Below are 19,257 nucleotides of genomic sequence, written 5' to 3'. Positions count from 1 at the left end.
TGTCTTATTTTTTTCTTCCCTAAATTAGATTATTGCTATAACTGTTCTTTCTAAGTTAAGATCTCACTGGGGGAAGGAAGAAAGTTTCTAGGTTTCCCAGCAGGAAAGTCTTTAACAAGAAGTTAATGTAGGATAATGAAGGGGTCAGGAAAATCATAAGCACAAAGGGATTGCACAGAAGGCTGTGCAGAGAGGAGTACAAATAAAGATATTAAAGAGGAGGGGAAATATGCATCAACTCTTTTGAATTTTAACCAAGCCCTTCATGCCACAGCACATCACTCTGGGCACAGCATGGTCAGTGTCCCAGAAGTTGTCACAGAGAAGGGAAATTTCTTGTTTGTTCATGTGTTCTTCTTTAAAAGGAAATGCCTTACAAGTGACAGTATTTGGTCTAGAAGATACATAGGAAGACAATTCTGTTTAAATGCAAAACTGAACTGAAAATGGAGAGAAGCAGATAATTTTGGGATTTTGAGATTATGCTTGAAGTTTCTAACATTTAACTCCAACAACAGGGAAATAGAACAAATTAACTGGGTTAGCAGACCACTTAGATTTGCTGTTGTTTTTCAGTCAATAGGTCACTTCCCTGGGTTAAGGGTTGTGCTCTGCCAAGCAGCAGGATTTTCTAGCTGGTCCTGTATTGATGAGAAAATAACTCTTGGATTCTATGGTGCCATAGGTCATCAATAAAATAAGAAATTCTTATGTTCTTCAATACTGCAAAATTTCTGCCTTTAATATTCTTAGAGTATTATTCTATCTTTCAAATATACTAGAATTTTTTCAAATATATTAGAAACCCATCTCAGCCAATTTTTTTTTGCAAGTGGTTTTATAGACATTATCTTCTGAATTCCCCTTGAGATGCTGTGTGCTAACTGTGCTGATAGCTAATTCAGGTTTATTAACTAGAATGGGATTTTGCCAGTTAGGCCCTTTGGGGTCAAGCTTGGACACTCAGAAGTCTTATAGCCATGGAGACTATTTCATCATGCAGATGTAGGTTCCTCTGTGGTCTGTATAGCTGTGTATGCACTGGTACCCCTAACAGTGAAATAACTTGCCAGCTTTAAATGCTGTGTATGATGAATGAGAGACAGCACAAGTAGCACTGAGTTCCATGAACAGATCTGTTCCTGAACAGCATTATTAGCAACAGAAAAAATGCTATCTCATCTACCAATTTCAGGAGATTTTATTGTTCCCTGATAGGATAAGAAGATTCCACAATCCTTATTTCAGAAAGAAGTGGTTTTTATCTGTGAAATGTCCTCACTTCTCAAAAGCAGATGTCACAGGCTAAAATACTTAAATACTGAGGAAAATGACAGCTCTCCCCTTTCCTTTTGCCCTCAGCAAAAATGAAGTCTTGGCTAGCTACTGGCATTTTTTTTAGGAATTATGCCTGCTCAGTTATTTTTTTAAATATTGCTGCAACTTTTTTTTCCTGATTCCTGCAGAAATGAGGCTTACGCAATCCTGCTGCGTGCGCTTGTATCTTCGTCACTTCCACACCCCCGAAATCTTTTGAACCTATTGACAAATTTCAACCCATTGATCTCTCAAAGAAAATCAAGTTCTTACAAACTTTGTGAAAATAACCTGCTCACAGAGAGGTTGGCTGCAGTGTGAACAGGCACCATTTCAGACAGAGGAAAACCCACTTTTAGGAAAAGTGTTTATTTATAGAAACCTCTCCATGGGGAGCATTTCAGGGAAAGCTGTTTCCTTCCTTGAACTGCAGTCAATTTAGTTTGAGGTTCTGGTCTTTCAGCAGCCAGGCTTCAATGTCCTGATCTCCACAGCATGTGGGGATACTGATTTGCAGTAATGATCTACCACCTTTACTGCATTTAAAGCAAATTATTTTAAAAATCACTTAATTTTCCATTTCCTCTCCTTTTTCCCCCCTTCCTTTTTGTAAAGAACCAAAAACTGCCCAATAGCCTGTCTCTTAAGACCAAGACATTATGCCCATCACCCTAGAAGTCAACCCTTGACCTTTAACACTGTCACTTTTCTCTGTGGATTCTCTGAGGTTAAAGTTACAGAATTGCTGAAACAGATAACAGAGTGCAGAAGGCTGAAAAGTGACTGGGACGAACCTCCAGGGACAAAGTTAATCTGTTGGAGCATTTCCTGTGTGTACTTTGAAACCTCTCAATTTAACTTGATCAAAGCATGAGCCGACACGTTTCAGCTCCCTACTGAACAAACAAATTTGCTGCTTATCGTTGTTGCCACCTCAGCCTTTAATTTACTTTACTTAGTAAGCCAGTACATGTTAAATGAACAACCTGGTTGCTGCAAATCCTGGGTACTGGTCTCCAAAAAAGGCTGCAGTTTCCCTGACATTATTTAGCTCAGCACATCAAAGACCCTGTTTTTCACCACAATCTCAATGTAAAAGGACCACAGCCAGTGTGGTCAACAGAGGCCTCTTAGGAACCACTAGGTTCATCAGCATCCATTGGCTTATATTTCAGTATCTTGGGATTCTACCTTTCTTTTTCATTAATTCCCACAGAGCATAGGTGGACTGAGAAAATAAATGGTGGTACTTTCAAAACACATTGGTTAAATCACATTAACACCTTTCAAAGCACATATGGATTAACAGCTCATTTAAACACCACTTTTTTTTAATCAAAAGCAGTAACTAATACTTTTTAAATGTTCTAGTAGTTGGGAATATTTTTCCCAAAAAATATCTTCAGTCAAGTTAATAATAACAGTAGTAAAGACTAGTATGAGATATTGCATGAAGGGATCACGGCTAGACATGATACTGAGCTAAAGTGGCTGCTTTCTGTTTTTAAACAAAAACAAGTTGACAAGTGTTTTTAAACCAAGTCTAAAGTATTTTCATTGTTTTCCACTTACTTAAATCCACTGGTCCATATTTTACAGCATATTTGCCTTTCCTTATTCTCAGAGAAATTGAGTCCAATGACTTGAAATGTTCTTCAGTGCTTCTCTGTGGCTGCACAAACCCTGAACTAGGAAATTACTCCTGTTCCTCCAGGGTATAAGTTTTTGGGTCCATCATGCAAATATTGAAATATCCTGGGCTAGAGGAAACAATCAGTCAATAAACCAACCTCTTAAACCAACCTTCCTCCCAGAGCAATGCTGGAAGGGAATTTCACTTAATATAGGTAGGTAAAGATATAAGCTACTCTTCATCCAAGCCATGGTTGCCTTTGGCAGCTTCTTTCCTTCTTTCAAGTAAAACTGACTTCTTAAAATATTCTGCAAGCTCAGATATTAACCATAATCAGTTTTTATTCTACTTCTGTGTTCATCACTCATTGAAAATGCAAAATACTTAGAAAATGTAAGTAATGATGGAAAATTTCTAAAAGAGTGCAGTGCAGTGACACGTCTCTTGGAATTAATGGGACACGTGTGATGCTCTCCTGAACAGTTCCCTCAGTGTCATTCAGAGACTTGTGAGCATCTCTGTAGGAAATGACAGGGCAGCCAGCCACATGGCAGTGTCTGCTGACACAGATCAGCCTCCACAACCAATTCAATAATAAATGTATGGTGTCTTTCTCCATAATAACCATAGACTAGCTGAGTTTAGGGGTTTGTAAAGTTGCAGGTGATCTTTTGGTTTTGCTGGCTTATAAGACTCTTTCAGGTCCACAAGGTTCCTTCCCAAAGCGGACTTGCACTGATTACTCTCTTTCTCCATGTTACTAATTTAAACAAGTTAAGCAACTTATTTTCCCACCTAAATGAAAACTGTGCCAGACATAGAAAACTCCTTGCCCAAAAGAGGAGTTGTCACAAATAAATGACCTGCATTTTTGGGTTATCTTTAATGAATTAGCTGTAATTATTGCATGATAATGCAAGATTTATCATTTTGCCAACCTGGTTTCAAACTTGTCTAAGGAAATCTAATTGTAACTAGTTGCCATTTTCAAGAACAAATTTAGGCAGCAGAGTTGGCTGGGTAATGTTTCCAGGCTTCTCTGGCATGAAGCAGAACTCTAAAAGTATTCTCCAAATAGGGAAAAGAGCAAGTTTGTTCTGGACTAGGTGGTAGCCTGGTGCTTGTTTTTCACATTGGGATTATTGGAGAAACAGATTTAAACCCTTCCTTGGCTTGATCTGGGTTTGTCACGCCAGGAGGGATTCCCCTGACACCACTCCATCAGCTGCTCTGTGATGGCTCTCCTTAAATGGGTTTGGCCACAATAAGTTGCTTGTACTTCTCTAAGAGATGATGTCTGTGTGGGTTTGAGCATTGCTCTAGGATGAGGGACACTCACATGCTTGCTCCTGAGCCAAATATTTTTTTATTTATAAAAACTGGAAACTTGTCCAGTGGGTGGGCTTGGAGAAGACACTTTTTCCTTTCTATCAAATGACACTGGTGAGGAGAACACCTAATCCTGACATTGAAATCCCTACATCAACACCAGCACCCTTGTCACATATTGTCTCCTAGAGTGACACAAGCTGGCTTTTATACCAAAAGTTTTGTTTTAACATCTATATTTCCATAAGGTTCTCTATTTTTAGAAAGCCCACATTTTGAAAAAAAAATTATTTTATAGAAATTTCCATGGCAGCTCTAGAGAATAAGAGGTCAAAGGACTGGTTCCTTGGGCTGCTCTGTGGACCCTCTCACTCAGCCCTCAAAAAACCTTAAATCCTATGACTCCCCTTCTCATCCCAGCTGGTCTTGGCACAACTAATCATAGAACACCACATCTGACGCTGCCTGCAACATGCTGCTAAGAGCTGCAAATGCTCTTGCAGGTATTCCTGTCTGTGCTGAAACAGCCAAACAAGTCAGGGCCCCTAAATGAGCAGGGCTTCACAGAGACCAGCAGCTCAGAGGTGACCTGTCCCATGTGTGGAGCCCTTACACAGCTAGTAATGGTTTTTAAAAGCAGAATGGAAACAAAATATTTAAAATCCCCCACAAAGGAGTCACCATCCACTGCTCAGCTGTACTGGAGACCTTGTCTCAATGGAAGTCTGGCTGGAGAGTTGGGAAGTAAATTCCACACACCTCTGGTTACTAAGGAAATAAGAGCCAGATATTGTCAGCCTTACATGCTCCTTGGTCCTCCTCTTCTGGATGAATATTAGTTATACTTTTCTAGGCAGTTTTGTGGGTGGGTAGAGACAAAGGAGAAAATAGACAGGAGAAAAAAAAAATCTCTATTTCTGTGACAAGGCCACCTGCTCGTGTCTTCTCAGGGTGGTGGCCTCATTGTGTTTATTGCTTCTCTTTTCCTCTACAGACAGCCAGTGTTCCACACATCTGCAATTTTCCAACCATGAGTTATTTTAAATTCAAACACCAGTTTAAGCCTTCAAAAATTAATCTTTGCAAAGCATCTATGTCAGGAAAACTGCTGTCCATTAGTAGGAAATTATTCAGAAAAAGGAAGACAAATTGCTTATTTATGTTGTAGAAAGAACACTGTTGTACGACTAAACACAGATATAGGTCAGTAAAATAAGTTCTTTGATCTATTGCCACAAGAAATCAGTGTAAATATGTTTCCTGATAAGAGTTGCTACAGCATAATTGCATTTTACAAACTGTGTAGTGTGCTATTACTCAGGAAATGTGTTCACTGATATACATGTCTCCACTCAGCCTCATGGCTGAAAGGTTTGCTTTTTCTCTTATTTATAGTTCTTGCACATTTTTAATAAGGTGATTAAACTCATGAAGGCATGGAAAAGACTACAAACAGGGAAAACTGATTCTAGAGTATACCCAACCACTATTGAAATAGACACCAGTTGATTGTTTTCAAACATATGTAGGTTAGTGGCATTTGAGATTAAATGGCAAGGCGAACATTAAGAGGGATTAGTTTATACTTTCAACTATGACTGTTCTGGGCTTCATCCTTTTGCTAGAATAGCTGAGAGCACAACTCCATCACAGTTGTCAAAGGCTTGTTCTTCATGGAGTTTTGTCCAGTTTTAGGGGGAACAGTGCTCACTGTAGAAATTGAGCCCCCCCCCGAGCTTGCTCAGGCTGTTTGCTGAAGGCTGGTGGTATTGAATGTTCCTCACCTTAGGGCAGATTTACTCTGGGCTTTAGTGGGATTGCTGATATGGGAAGAAGGGAATGATCATAGCACTGTTAGAACTCCAACTGTGATTCCCTATTTACTGGGGATGCTGCCATAATAATAAAAGGTATCCAGGTAACTCCTTTCAAGGTTTGTGAACCTACCTGAGCAATGCCTGCTGGATAGAAATTGTTCAGCCAGGCAGGACTGAGCTTATTAAACATTGTCTCAGCATGAAAATATGTATATGAGAGTACAGGTTTAAGCAAAGCCATCTCATCAGATTTAACATGGGGTATATGAAAAGACCATTGTTAAAAACAAGAGTATCAGGAAAGTGGTTGCAGTAGTATTTCTTTGTTTTGGAAAACACATGGTTGAGCTACCAGAAGCAGAGCACTGCAGCAGGATGGGAAGAGCAGGAGTGCATCTCTGCACTCAGGCTACAGAGGCTGGGATTTGACTACTTGTGGGCTGCTATAAAGTCCCATTTTGCTTAGGCATGGTATTCATGACAGGGTAAACAATCCCCTCCAGGCTCCAGTGGGATGTCAACTATGCTCATGGTCTGTAGTAGGCAGCAGAGGAAAAAACAGTGGGTCATTCCCGAGAGAGAGGATGTGGTTCTGGGTTCATGGCCAGAGTGGGAGGCAATTCCCGCATCCTGCCTTTTCACTGGGTTCTGGAGCCAAACATGCTGCTCTGCACATCATGTTCTTGTCATAGAAAAACAATTTCTACAGCTGTCTTCACTACAACAGCTTCAGGACAAGGCCTTCCTGGGACAGCCTGGGAAAAGCTCTCGCTTTTTCTTACAGGAGGTGCAATATGCAGTCACATGGAGGACAGCCTGAAATCAAAACAAAACTGAAATCTGATTTGTCATTGTCTGCTCATTTTGGAGGAGTCATGGAAGCCATCACCATCATTTGGGTTTTGAGTGAGCCTTGTGCCGTTCCATGACTTTACTGCTCCTGACCTCTCTCCTTGAGGTATCTCCTTTCAGTTTTTTTGGGGACTAGTATCTTTGTGTGACTGTGAAATGGTTCAGTAATAATTGCCTTCCTTCTTAATTTACTTGGAGATTGACTGGTGGGAAGTGTTTAGTGGGACAGTCTAAGTTCCTGATGGCATGGCAGTTTAGACTGTGAACAGGTTCTGCAAAGCTAGAAATGGTTGTTGCTGATGTTGTCTTGTTGTGATTGTAATTCCCAGAGTATGCAGGAAAACCTTCTCCTTAGAGATATGTAGAATTTTCATTGCCATAGTAGTTAAAAATTTAGATTTATCTTTTTCTCTCTTCATCTTTTTTTTTTTTACCTTTTAAAATATGTTGGAATATTGAATAAGATGGGGAAAATAAATCTATAAAAGAATGCATTAGGAATGTATTGTAAGCAGATACCAGGAAACAACTACATTCACATTGTGCACAGAGTCTCAATTTGGCTGCTTTGGGACAGTACAGTCTCCAATTACATGAACAAATACCATATGATATAAAAATATCAACTATTTAAAACCTTAGACAAACATGAAAGACCCAGCAGTTATGTTACTCTTCCTCTGCTTTGTTGCCCTTGTGGGTATGACACTCATTTTCTACAACAGTTCACTGACAGTAGGGTGAGTTCAAACGTTCCTGACTCCAGTGCTTTCCTGAACAGGGATAGAAGTACTAATATTTTGAAAGGCTTTCTTCACTCAAGCCCATGAAGGGGCAGGGACTATAGCTGGAGAGCAGAGAACCTTGGCTGGGAGGAGGATGTCCCATCACTACACATTAGAAGAGCAGGGCTTATCTTTTTCAGATTTCTGAAGAGAAGTCTGGAGGGATTTCAGTAGATATGTAAAAGGGATGTAAAAGAGGAGAAGTCTGACCCAGGCAGAAAATTGTTTTTCCAGTCTGTGTGAGGGCATCTAACTTGAGTCATCTTACTTAGGGATGAGAAAGTTAAAGTAAAGCTCTGGATACTAAAAGATAAGATAGATAAGATTGATAAGATACTTGAAAAACATGAAAAGAAATTATGTGTCTCTTTCAGACATGCATCAGGCTTTTCCTCAGTCTCTTCCCCAGCAGTATTGCATGGAGAAATGTTTCCTTCTGTACAAGAACTTTTCTAGTAGTTAAAGACATTAATGAAGTCTGAGACAGACCTTTAAGTCTTGTTTCTTGACTGCTCCTAATAGACTTCATGAACTCAATCCCACAGCTTTACATCCCTGAGCTTCTCCTTATTTCTCTGTAAGACAGCTTTCTGCTTTCAGTGTTAGATACCTCACAGAGCCTTGTAAGGACAGACTTTATGTAAAGCCAGCAAAGATTTGCTGGGGGAAAATAATAATGGTGTAATCATAACATCTCAGAGTTATTATCTTTTGCCATAAAAGAATTGTACTTTGGCATGTGTGAAAGGGAAGAAGGAAAGATGATCATTAGCAGCTTCCTTCCTCAGGCTCTGAGCTTCCAGGGACTCCTCTCTGAGAAGTGTGAGAACAGCTGCAGTCCCACAGCAGCCTCAGCTGATGGAACAGCTGCCTCTGCAGTGCAGTGCCACCATCTGCCCCTCTCCTTCAGCCCCACTCTATTCCCTCCATCCCCTCCACTGGCCTGGATGTTCTCTGCTCCTTTGTGGAGCCTTTTTAAGGTGTTAACGTGGAAGAAAGCTACCTGTGACCTTTTGTTTGTGGAGATAAGGAAGGCTCTGAGGTGTGGCAGGACACTCAAGATGCCCCAAGGTGCTGCAGGGTGGTGGGATGGGACAGCAGAAGTGGCTGTGGTGGCCAGAAGACACAGTGACTGAGGCTGCCAAGGAGCCACAGCCTTTCCCTTCAAGCCAGAGATTTCTGGTGTGATGGAAGCACTTGCTGAGACTGCCTGGCTTCCCTAGAGCACCACAAACACCCTTACTGCTGGGGAAGTGCAAGAACAAAGAGGAGAAAGGAGAGGAGTGAGGTTGCTGTAAGATGGGACTATGATCAATAATTACTTTAGGAGAGAGAAAAAGGAGTCTGAAAGTACCATGGGGAAAATGCTGTTTCATGGCTTTGCAAAGTTGACCAGACTGGAGTTATCAAAAGAAGTTTATAATAGTCTGGATATACCATTTTCTCACTGTAGAAAGTGACAGAGTTGCTCTCCTCCTAAGGTCTGCAAGGAAATCTGGTCCTTCCTCCCTCCATTAGAAAGGTCAAAGTTGAATTAATAAAGGTTGAGAGAATGACAGCAAGGATGAGTGAAGGTACCAGGTACCATCCTCTTCTAAGGGGAGAGGCAAAGCAGGAAAATCACACTGGAGTCTGGAAAAGAGACTTGGCAAGGGCAGAGAGGGGCTCTTGGTTTTTGGCCCTTCATGGGATCATTCATCAGTGATATGGTTGATGGGTAAGAAGAAAGTGAAGAAAGAGGTGTTTCACTATTACTTGCTAAAAGGGGGGGTGAACACACCGACAAGTTAAAAAGGCAGGATGATTTAGGTTGAAAGGAATCCCTGGACATAATCTGGTCCAAACCTCTCTCTAAGCAGCACCAGTTTAGCTCAGGATTTGTCTTCCTTGGTTTTGAAAGTAGGATGCAGATCCTACAGCTTCTCTGGGCAACCTCTTCTAGTGTTATCAGACTAAAGATCTGAAGCAAATTAAGAAAGTGGATCAATGCAGAAATCAGATCATTGGATATGTTTTACTCATAGGACGCTATGGAGTGGAAAGTCTGAATTACTTCCTAAGATGACCAAAATACTAAATGAAAAACGCTTCTTAGGCTACTAAAACTGTGAGCACATCTGAGGCAGAAGGTTGAGCAAGCAACATGATTCCCACCACAACTTATTTATCCTCTTCTGCCCTGAGACACCTATTATTGACCACTGTCAAAGGTCAAGTGTTGGTTTCAAAAGGTCTCTGGTCCACCCAGCATGAACGTCTTTGGTCTGATCAGTGGGTGACCCAAACCTGCCAACACATCAAGCAGGTGAAAATGCTGCTCTTAATGCTGCCTTCAGTTTTCACAGGACAGCTGCCCAGGCAGGTTAGGACCTATTTCCATCAAACATTAAAAGTTGGTTTCATAACATGTATTTTTCTGTCAAACTTTGTGAATAAAACAGTGCAGGAAGATGTCGTGACTAACGCAAAGCTTTTTATTCAGGCAGCAGATGAAGTGGGTTAGTTTTAGAAAGGAGTAGGAGTCAGAAGAACATTCAGCTTAAGCAGACAGACCAACCCTGGTTAAACTGAAGGGAAAAGCAGTGATACTAGGCCCTGCATATCTGATGTGAAAGACTAGGAATACAATACTGGATTTATTGTTCGGGTTATATATTATCCCAGAAAACTGTGGTTTTATAGTGGCGACATCTGACCGCTTGCTATCAAGAGATAACTTGAAAGTGCTGCACGATAGGAAAGCTGTTCTTTTCTTGCTGCAGTTATTTTTATTGACAAGTTTTCAGACACTGTGAAAGAGTCCACGGGTACTTAGCAGCAAAATACTGTTCACAACCAACCAGAGGAAGATTGAAGGCATGAACAACAAAGAAAATGAATACCCTGATGCCTCTCTGCACACATAGCTGCTTGTTCAGCCTTCAAAAACAAGTAAATAAAACTCACAGATGTTTGGATTCAGAGGTGTGATGATTCCTCAGTGCAGGAATGTCTCCCATTTGTTAGATGCAATGTGCTGCATCTTGCAGGAGAGGTGCTTCTTTCTGCAGTGTGTCATGTGCAGCAGAGCCCCCTCACTCTCACACCAGACCCCTCCTTTCCCACTCACAGGAGCTGATTATCTCTTTGTTGCAGAAACATTAATTGATTGCTTGGGGGGAAAATACATTGAGAAGGAATGCAATACTTTATTTATAGGTTAGTTGTTCCTTTTCCTCCTGTAAATTGCCTTCACTTCTGGTGGTTGTTTGTTAAGGAGAGCAATGCTGTGATCACAAGCAAAGGCTTTCTGGTGTCTCTGTCTCCTTGCTCTAATTTCTGCTGTTCCCCTGCCTAACTCAGCTGCAAAGGGAAGTTCTGCACCAGCTGTGATGGTGTCCAGGGCTCAGGATGGCACAAACCAGGGGCACAAGGGCCCAGCAGGCTGGGGATGAGCCAAGGGACCTGTGACCTGTAAGCATGGTGCCTGGATCTGCAGCTCCACCTCCAGAGGCTTAGTGTTGCCGGGAGTGTCATGGCCAAGACATGTGGACAGGCAGGTGGAGTGAGCTCAGCCAGGTGTCATCACGGACACCAGCTATGCCAGATCAGCCATTGTCTGAGTCTATGAGCAAAGAGATACCCTCATTTCCCCTCCACATGCACTTGCAGGAAAGGAGGAAGCCTAACCTGTGTACAGTGGGGCTCTACCTCAGATGAACAGCTCTAGAGCCAAGATTTGTCCTGGATGGCAAAGAAAGGGCAGGCTGGATATCCAGGTCTGCACATTGAAAAGATGAGGAGACAATGAACAAGCACATTGTTTTTGCAGCTTGTATCTTACTCAAGCCATTATTTTTAGGGATCTCAGTTAGAACAAGAGCAATAGCAAAGCTTTTAGTAAGATCAGTTTCTCTAATGACTCACCAAGTGCTACAAAGTCAAAACAGGTTGCTTGTGCTTAAAAGGTATAAAACATGTCATTTTTATGGTTACTGTACAAAACACTGCATATATGCATGCAAGGGAACATTTTAAAATCTCATCAAGCTTTTTTCTTGTGCAGCTAGAGGCTCCTTTCTCCTGTTCTTTTATTCATGTGTCATGATTTGTATTAAGCATTATTGCTCTAGCAATTAAGCAAATTTCCTTGCTGCACTCTGCCAGTCAGAGTGTTGCTCCTTAATACTCCCAAAAGAAAGGAGGAATTAAGTTGCTGTGCCAGTGTCCCAAAACAGTTCCTTTTGCAGTCTACTAGAGTCTTTTCATTGGTGTTAGAAGGGGCATTAAGTTCTGTGAGCACTGGGGAATGAGTAATATCTGCATCTGACCTCCAATAAAGACCTGCAAGTCCATCAAATGTCTGTTACATAATGCTATTTTCAAAAACATTAATACACCTACATTTCTTTAATGTCTTTCATTCCAAATGAAATTTCACCACCATGGTGGAAAATGTGCCTTTACTGTTGTAATTACACAAGATTTGACAAGAAAAATATCCCTTTCAGCAAAGGCTGACAGAAAAACAAAATTCCAAGGAAATAAAATATTGTGTGATGCAATTAGAAATTTTTTGCAAAAAAACTTTAGAGGGAAATACTCTGATTTCTTCAGAAAAAAGACAGCCATTTTAGGATTTTCCATTTGTTTGTTAATCTCTCTCCCCCTTTTAAAGTTTTTAAAAATTTCATTTGATGGAACTGGAAGCATCCAGAATTAGCCAGGCCCCTAGAGGATATAAATAGTAACATGTGATATTTCCTTGAGTAGAGAATAGTTTTTGTGCATCACATTCCTTTTGCAAGTTAGGGGATGCCTCTCCTACAGCAGCTGATGATTGCTGATGTGACTGATCCACACCAAAGTCCCACTTCCACAGCAGTGCCTCTATCCAGGCCCCCACAGGTGGTGTGGAGCTCACCTGGGTGTGAGCTGCAAACAAAGGATGCTCAAGACATCCCTGCATTGTTTTTAGGCCTGCCTGAAATGGACTCTGAAAGGAGTTTATCTGATGAGTTAAAGCAGCAATGCATACAAGAAATAGCTCACATCTTTGAGATCCTTGGTTTCTTTGTACAAAGGTAAGTTACAAAATCCCTGGTAGGACTCTGCAGGTGAAATGGTCTTTTTCCTCCTCTTCCTTCCTGCTGGGGAACTGTGCCAGCTGGTTGCTCAGGGAATTTGTCCTTCTTACCATGCTGGTTACAGGATGAGGATTTCTGGCTGAAGACTGCCTTGAGGATGGGGATGAATTAAAAATTTAATCACACTCTTCACTTACAACACTGGCTTCACAAGAGCACTTCCCCTCCCTGGGCCATGGGGAGGTGTTATAAAAACAGGTGGAGGTGCACCAATCCCATATGGAACTATGGAGAATGTTGGATTCTGTGGGGTTTTTTCTACGCTGTTGCTCTGTGACCTGCACAAGCTGTTGGAAAAATGGAAAGAGTTAAATGTGATGACTTTTGGGAGTGCCTTCCCAGCTTGGTGCAGGTATTTCCTGCCTGACAGCTCAAAATTGGTAATTCATGGAATTGGATGCACATTTTGTTCTGGTCTCTGCTCATTAAAAGATCAGTGATGACAGACACGATCTCCAGAGTGACTGCTCTGTGCCTTGCCATGGCTCTGGCCTTCCCCCAAGCAAGAGGGCTTGGTGCTGGTGAGTACCAGCACACATCTCCAGCACCCAGCCACACATTGTAGGGGCAGAAGGAAGAGCTTTGAATGGCCTTTTGACCCTCCAGCCCCTAATCCTGTTTACACCCTCATGTGGTCAGAGAAACCTTTGACTAAAGTGGTATTTGAGTTCTGGGAGAAACGTGCTGATCTAGGTCTCGTGCAATTGACTGGGGACAGCCCCAGCAGGGAGGAGTTTTACAGGAAGGTGATGGAAATGTGGGCTTGTTGCCCATGGAGGCCTGACTTGCACCCCAAACTTCCCAGGACTGGCCCAGTAACTGCTCTAGGCTCTTGCAAACCTGGCTTGCATGTCCTTCTCCAAGATTACTGAGCTGTTCTGCTTCTTCAAGATCTTTAAATTTGGGTTTCCCCACAGCCAGACCTTTCTCAAGCTGCTTAGCTTTTTTTTCCTAGTACACCCACATAATTACTCCAGCACAAAGAGTGGGCTTGTGAAGCAGCAGCATTTTAAAAAACCACAAACTCTGATCTCAAGGCAATCTTTCCCTCCCACTTCCTCCCCCTTCAAGCAGGGGTGTCAGCCGTGCTGTTTCTTTCAAACTTTCTCTGAGTCATCTCATCAGGCAGCTTGTAAATACTTGAATGCATCCATCAATGTCAAGTCAAAGTAAGTAGCAGCACATGCTGTGCAATGGACTTTCCCTTGCTCACATTTCTCTAGTTTTCAGGGATGCAGAGAATTTAGGGGTGACCTTATCTTCCTGTACCATCAGCATACATACAGAGATGTCATCAAAGATGTTGTCTCATCATGAGAACAAGACACCAGAAATAAGATGAGCTTTTTAAATTCAAGAAAGCTTCAACTCTTCTGAAACTCCCACTACTGTATTATCCAGATTGGAATGCCTTCATGTGAGATGCTCCATTCATTTCATCCTAAACCTAAGAAATTTGAGGAGCTGCATTACCAGCATGCCTTTGAGAATTTGAGAATGTGTCATTGCTAACCATTTTGGACCAGCTGGTCACAGCATTATGAACTGTTGCTAGAAAAATATTATGTTTTCATATTACAAGGGTGTAATTTGCTGTGTCATCGTTGCGTACTAAAATCTAAAAGGCAGAATGTGATTCAGAGGTTGCATGGAACACAAACCACCTCCTAGGAAGGCAAAAATCTCTGCTGAAGAGCAGCAATGCTCCCAAGTATGACTGATAAACATGTGAGTCTTGCCATGAGCGAAATGGCAAAATATGGACCCTGCACCAAGGCTTTACTCAGCACAGCGCATAATTCCCTGGTTTGTCTGCTAGCAGGCTGGTTTATGGCAATGAAATCATGGCAGTGGGAAGAAAGGAAAAGTCTTGCAAAAGTTCTGAGTTATTCCCTCCAGATGGCTTGGAAGGAAGGTCTGGTGTCATCGTGATATTTGCCTAATAACTCTGAAATGATCAGTTGAGGTGGATGAGTGTACTCTCAAACAAGTATATGTGTGGAAATATGCTCCTCCCCAGCCCTTCCACCCAGACAGGTTCGTTATGTGTGAAAATTGCATTGTGAGCCAGAAACTCAAGTTCAGTGCTACCTTATGGAGTAGACTGGCTGAAAATTGGCTGAATAAAAAGAATGTTATACTGCAAAATGGAAGAGAAGATGTTATACTGCAAAATGGAAGAGAAGATGTTCTGAGTACTCTTCCTCCTCTCTGCTCCAGCTCCCAGTGAGGGCTGAGCAAAAGTCCTGCAGTGAGGGGCATCTCACTCATATCTGCTTTGCTTTTAAAACATAAAGCATGGAGATCTCTCTCTAAATTCAGTGGCCTGTCAGAGTAAGATACTGGTTATGGTGAGTACAGATGGTAGAACCGATCCACAAGCAATTTTTTCCTGCTATGACCAAGGGACATTTCAAGGGTTGCCCTTCCCACTTTTTTCTCAGGGAGTGCAAGTTGAAAATCAGGATAATTGCACAGCAAAAATGCTTTCCGTCTCACTCCTTTATTTACTTTTTTTTCATTATTTCCTTCCACTCCCAGGTGAAGGAATGCAGGCTGTTTGAAGAGCTGATCTGCTCGGGTGGGGCATTAACTTAATTTGAAGCATTGTTGAATATTTAGTCATGTTCTGTAGGAGTATTAGAATCAGAAAATTCTTGGATTCCTAACAAACTCTGCACGTGTGCATGATCTCCAGAAAGAGAACAAGTGTTTAAAAACAGGGCTCTGTACACAACTCTGAAGTAATTTAAATATAAGATATATATATAATTTAAGTAAAAAACATCTTGCAGTACTACATTACTGACAGCTGAAAGTCAGACACCAACTGTGATGGCATGGATCTGTAAAGTGCTTTAGGGAAAAATTACTAACTGGTATAAATCTGATTTTAAAATAAAGATAGCACAAAGAGAAGTTTGAGTTAATTTAAATAGGAGCATGCCATTCACAAAGAGAAATCTCTTTCCAATGATCAAACTGGTCAACCAACAGTGGTTTGTGAAGGTAGCTCTCTTATTTTTAAATCCATTAACTTGTGCTGTGGCACCTTGCTTTTGTCACTTATATCCTGAAATCAGGACACTTCCCAAGTCTGTTAAAGGCTTATTCTCTAAAGGTAAAGGGTTAAATGTTCTGTTCTCTAAAAGATTTTGTGTTTTCAAAAAAAAAAATTCCCCTTTTGGACAAGGATGAACATGAGCCCTTAAATGAGCATTTAATCCACGGTTTACAGAAGTGTTTTCAGTATGAAATCACTTTGTCTCCCTTTTTCTAAGAGTAATAAAATACACCTTTTTTTAAGTGAAGTATAAGTACCTGGTAAAGTGATGGCTTTATAAACAGGCCCATTTCTGATCCTTCAGAATCAGACTAGAGATGGAAGTCTCACAATGCATACTAGAGTGGTGTGCAACAAGAACTGGACCCAGCAGTTTCAAACCAGGTCCCCTCATAATTCACACACACTGGCTTCTGGTTCTTTTGGTATCAGATTTCAGAGGAAGGCAGAAATTGTTTGTAAAGCACAAATGCTTTATAGTGAATACTCTTTCACTGTGTGAAAGATGAGCTCAAAGCTGGTGGTGGATGACAGATAGGCTGATTTATCCAACTTCCATGGACAGTTTTCCAGCTGTAGCTCCAGAGCCATAGTCAATATGTAGTCATCTAACTACTTCCTGGAGAGGCATAAAGAAGTAATTAGCTGCCTCAGCTCTATCAGATATACTTGCCCCTATGTGCCCACAAAACTGCTCCTGTGAAAGTCAAAACACAAATTTAGGAGGAGCTGCAGGCCATAATGCTGTGCTCACAATCAAAGTGAGGCAAGGGCAGCTGATGTATCAAAAAACTCCCCCCAGCTTCCATTGTCAAAGGCAATTTGGCTTTCAGGTCTTAATGGTCATTACCCAATCCCTTATCATTCCCAGTGGCTGAGAGCAGCTCCCCCACAAAGCCACACAACATCATTCACTCTCACACACCACGTTGACTTCAGCACCGGGGTGCATCTCATGCCCTGACTTATCTTGGTACGTGCTGCCTATGAATAATTCAGGACATCTCCAGACAAGTTTACCATTTCAGTCCAAGTGAATAAGCAGCAGTAACAAATTCGATGCAAAAGTGTAGCACCAGACTGCGGCAGCTAGTGCAAAGCAAGGGAGGTTTCCATGGACACACTTCTGCTCGGTTAGGAGGCTTTATGAGAGAAATGCAGCATGTGTGGAGCAGGTTAAGGACATGAGAGAGGATGGACTGTTCCAGAGAGATGTGTTTGGCTGGCCAGTGGGGCAGGAAGGTGTGATGAGAGCTGGAGGCATCTGGCAGGATGAAGGCTGTGCAATGTGCCCATCCCTGCAGTCTGGGGCTGCCTGAGTTTTGCCAGCATGCTGTGCTTATTAGTCACTACTGGTGTGACAATGGGCTGCACTTCTGGCCCTGCAGCTGTGCCAGATGCTCAGAGCTCAGGTGCCAAGTCACACCGTGCAGGACACGGTCACACACAGATAGACCTGTGCACATGGTTACAAATACACTTTGTAACAATGTTGAATTGCTTCTGGGTACATAGCTTCCTGATTTTTAACTTTTTTAGCCAGAAACTGTACCAAGCAGCTCAGAGGCTTATGTTAGAAACAGGCAGAATTCTTGTGACAATGTGTTTGGCAAGGATAACACTCAGCAGATTTCAAGGACATTTTGACAGGAAACTTTAAGTTATATTGTCAGTGCTATAACGAGAAAGAATATCCTCCTATTAACATGTATCTAGATTTTCTCCTCGATTGTTTGGTTAATGATCCCAGCCTTGTTAGCTGCTACCAGGGAATATCCAGTAGTTTGAGATGAAGAAGATGAAGAATCATGGATTTCTAAATTAGAAATGTTCAAAGGTAGAAATGGGTAATAAGGAAATGAAAGGAAAAATCTTTGTGATCATCATCCAAACTCTAGGGGGAAATGAAGAAATCTGCTATGGATAGGAGGTACTCTCCATTCAGCCCTTCAGGTCAAAGGGTTTTCTGAAGTTTCTTTCTTTGAAGAGAGAAAGTAAAATGAGCATAGATTTAGGAATATAGGGGGAATGTGGAATGTGCAATACAAATGGGAATACTTGGAAATGTTGTGGTATTTGGGTCTCTGTTAGCCTTAATCAGAGGGGAGGAGAATGTAGTTCTTTGGGGAGAATGACTTTACCTTGCCAAAGCTCGTCACACCTTAATTACTTAACTATTCCTGCTATGCTTGTCCCTTGCAATATTTGAGTAGATGAAAGCTGGCCCAGCTTTATTGGTAGATTTGGGAATTTGTTGGGGTTTGGGGTTTGGACTTGCGAATTTGTTTATTTTTGTGTTTTTCACCACAGGTTGTCTCTTAATTCCAGTTTCCTTCAAGTTCTGTAATCAGGGATTGTCTCTTGCTATTAATATTAATATATCCTGCTTCTGGTATGAGGAGTCCTGCTTTGGTGCAGGGGTACTTCTCCTGCACAAAGCATATCTAACTTTTTATTTTACAACTAGTTTCTAAAGGTCTTGGTTATCTTTTATCTGCTATTTAGGTAAAGAATCTACAGCAAAGAATCCTATAAGTCTTTCCAGCTATCTGCCAAACTAATTAAAAAAAGTCCCATTAATTTCTTTTGGGCAATTACTACATAGTGAATAATGCAGTAAGTCACTCCAAGCTCCTGTGTAACGTTTCCTTGCTTTATGGATTGTTTCCTAGCATGCCTGCAGCAGAGCTGTTTATGTTGTTTTCACTTAGTAATTTTGTGCATGAAGAACTACAATAAACATAATTAAAACCAAATTTCCCTATCTCTCCTCTTATATTTCTTCTCATGACTCTTCCCTTCTCTTAATCTTCTTCATTCTCCTCCTTCCTTCCTCTCAAATTTATTCTTTTTTCTTTACTCTTTCTGCTTTTCTTTCTGCTTCCTCTCCATTCCCCATTCTTTTCTGCCCTTTTTCTTTTGTATTCCATGTGTTTTCAGAGCCCTCAGAGGGCCTACACTTAGCATAAGCTAGGGTTTCCAGAGATGACAAGTTTGTGGGTAGATGCCAATAAGATTGGAAGCTGAAACACAATCATAAAAAAGATCTACAAACTCTTGCAAAACTGGCTTGTATAGACTCATACCTGTGAATGACTTATGAGCAGACTGTCTACATTGCTTGTATTTTCCATTTAAGGTGATCAAATGTCATCGTTGCACCATTCATACCGCTGCCTGATTTTGTATCTATCAGTCATTTTCTTTTTAAGGAGAGAGCTGCTACAGTATTGAAAACACAGCTGGATTTTTTTCCCTAAATGCCCCCTACTGCATCTGGGTTTGTGAATGCAGAGCCTATTTTAAGGGTCAAGATTTTAGGGCTCTCCAGGCT

The sequence above is a fragment of the Serinus canaria genome, chromosome 1, assembly GCF_022539315.1.
Source record: "Serinus canaria isolate serCan28SL12 chromosome 1, serCan2020, whole genome shotgun sequence".
Taxonomy (NCBI): domain Eukaryota; kingdom Metazoa; phylum Chordata; class Aves; order Passeriformes; family Fringillidae; genus Serinus; species Serinus canaria.
The sequence above is the reverse complement of the archived record's forward strand: the minus strand, read 5'-3'. Positions refer to the sequence as shown.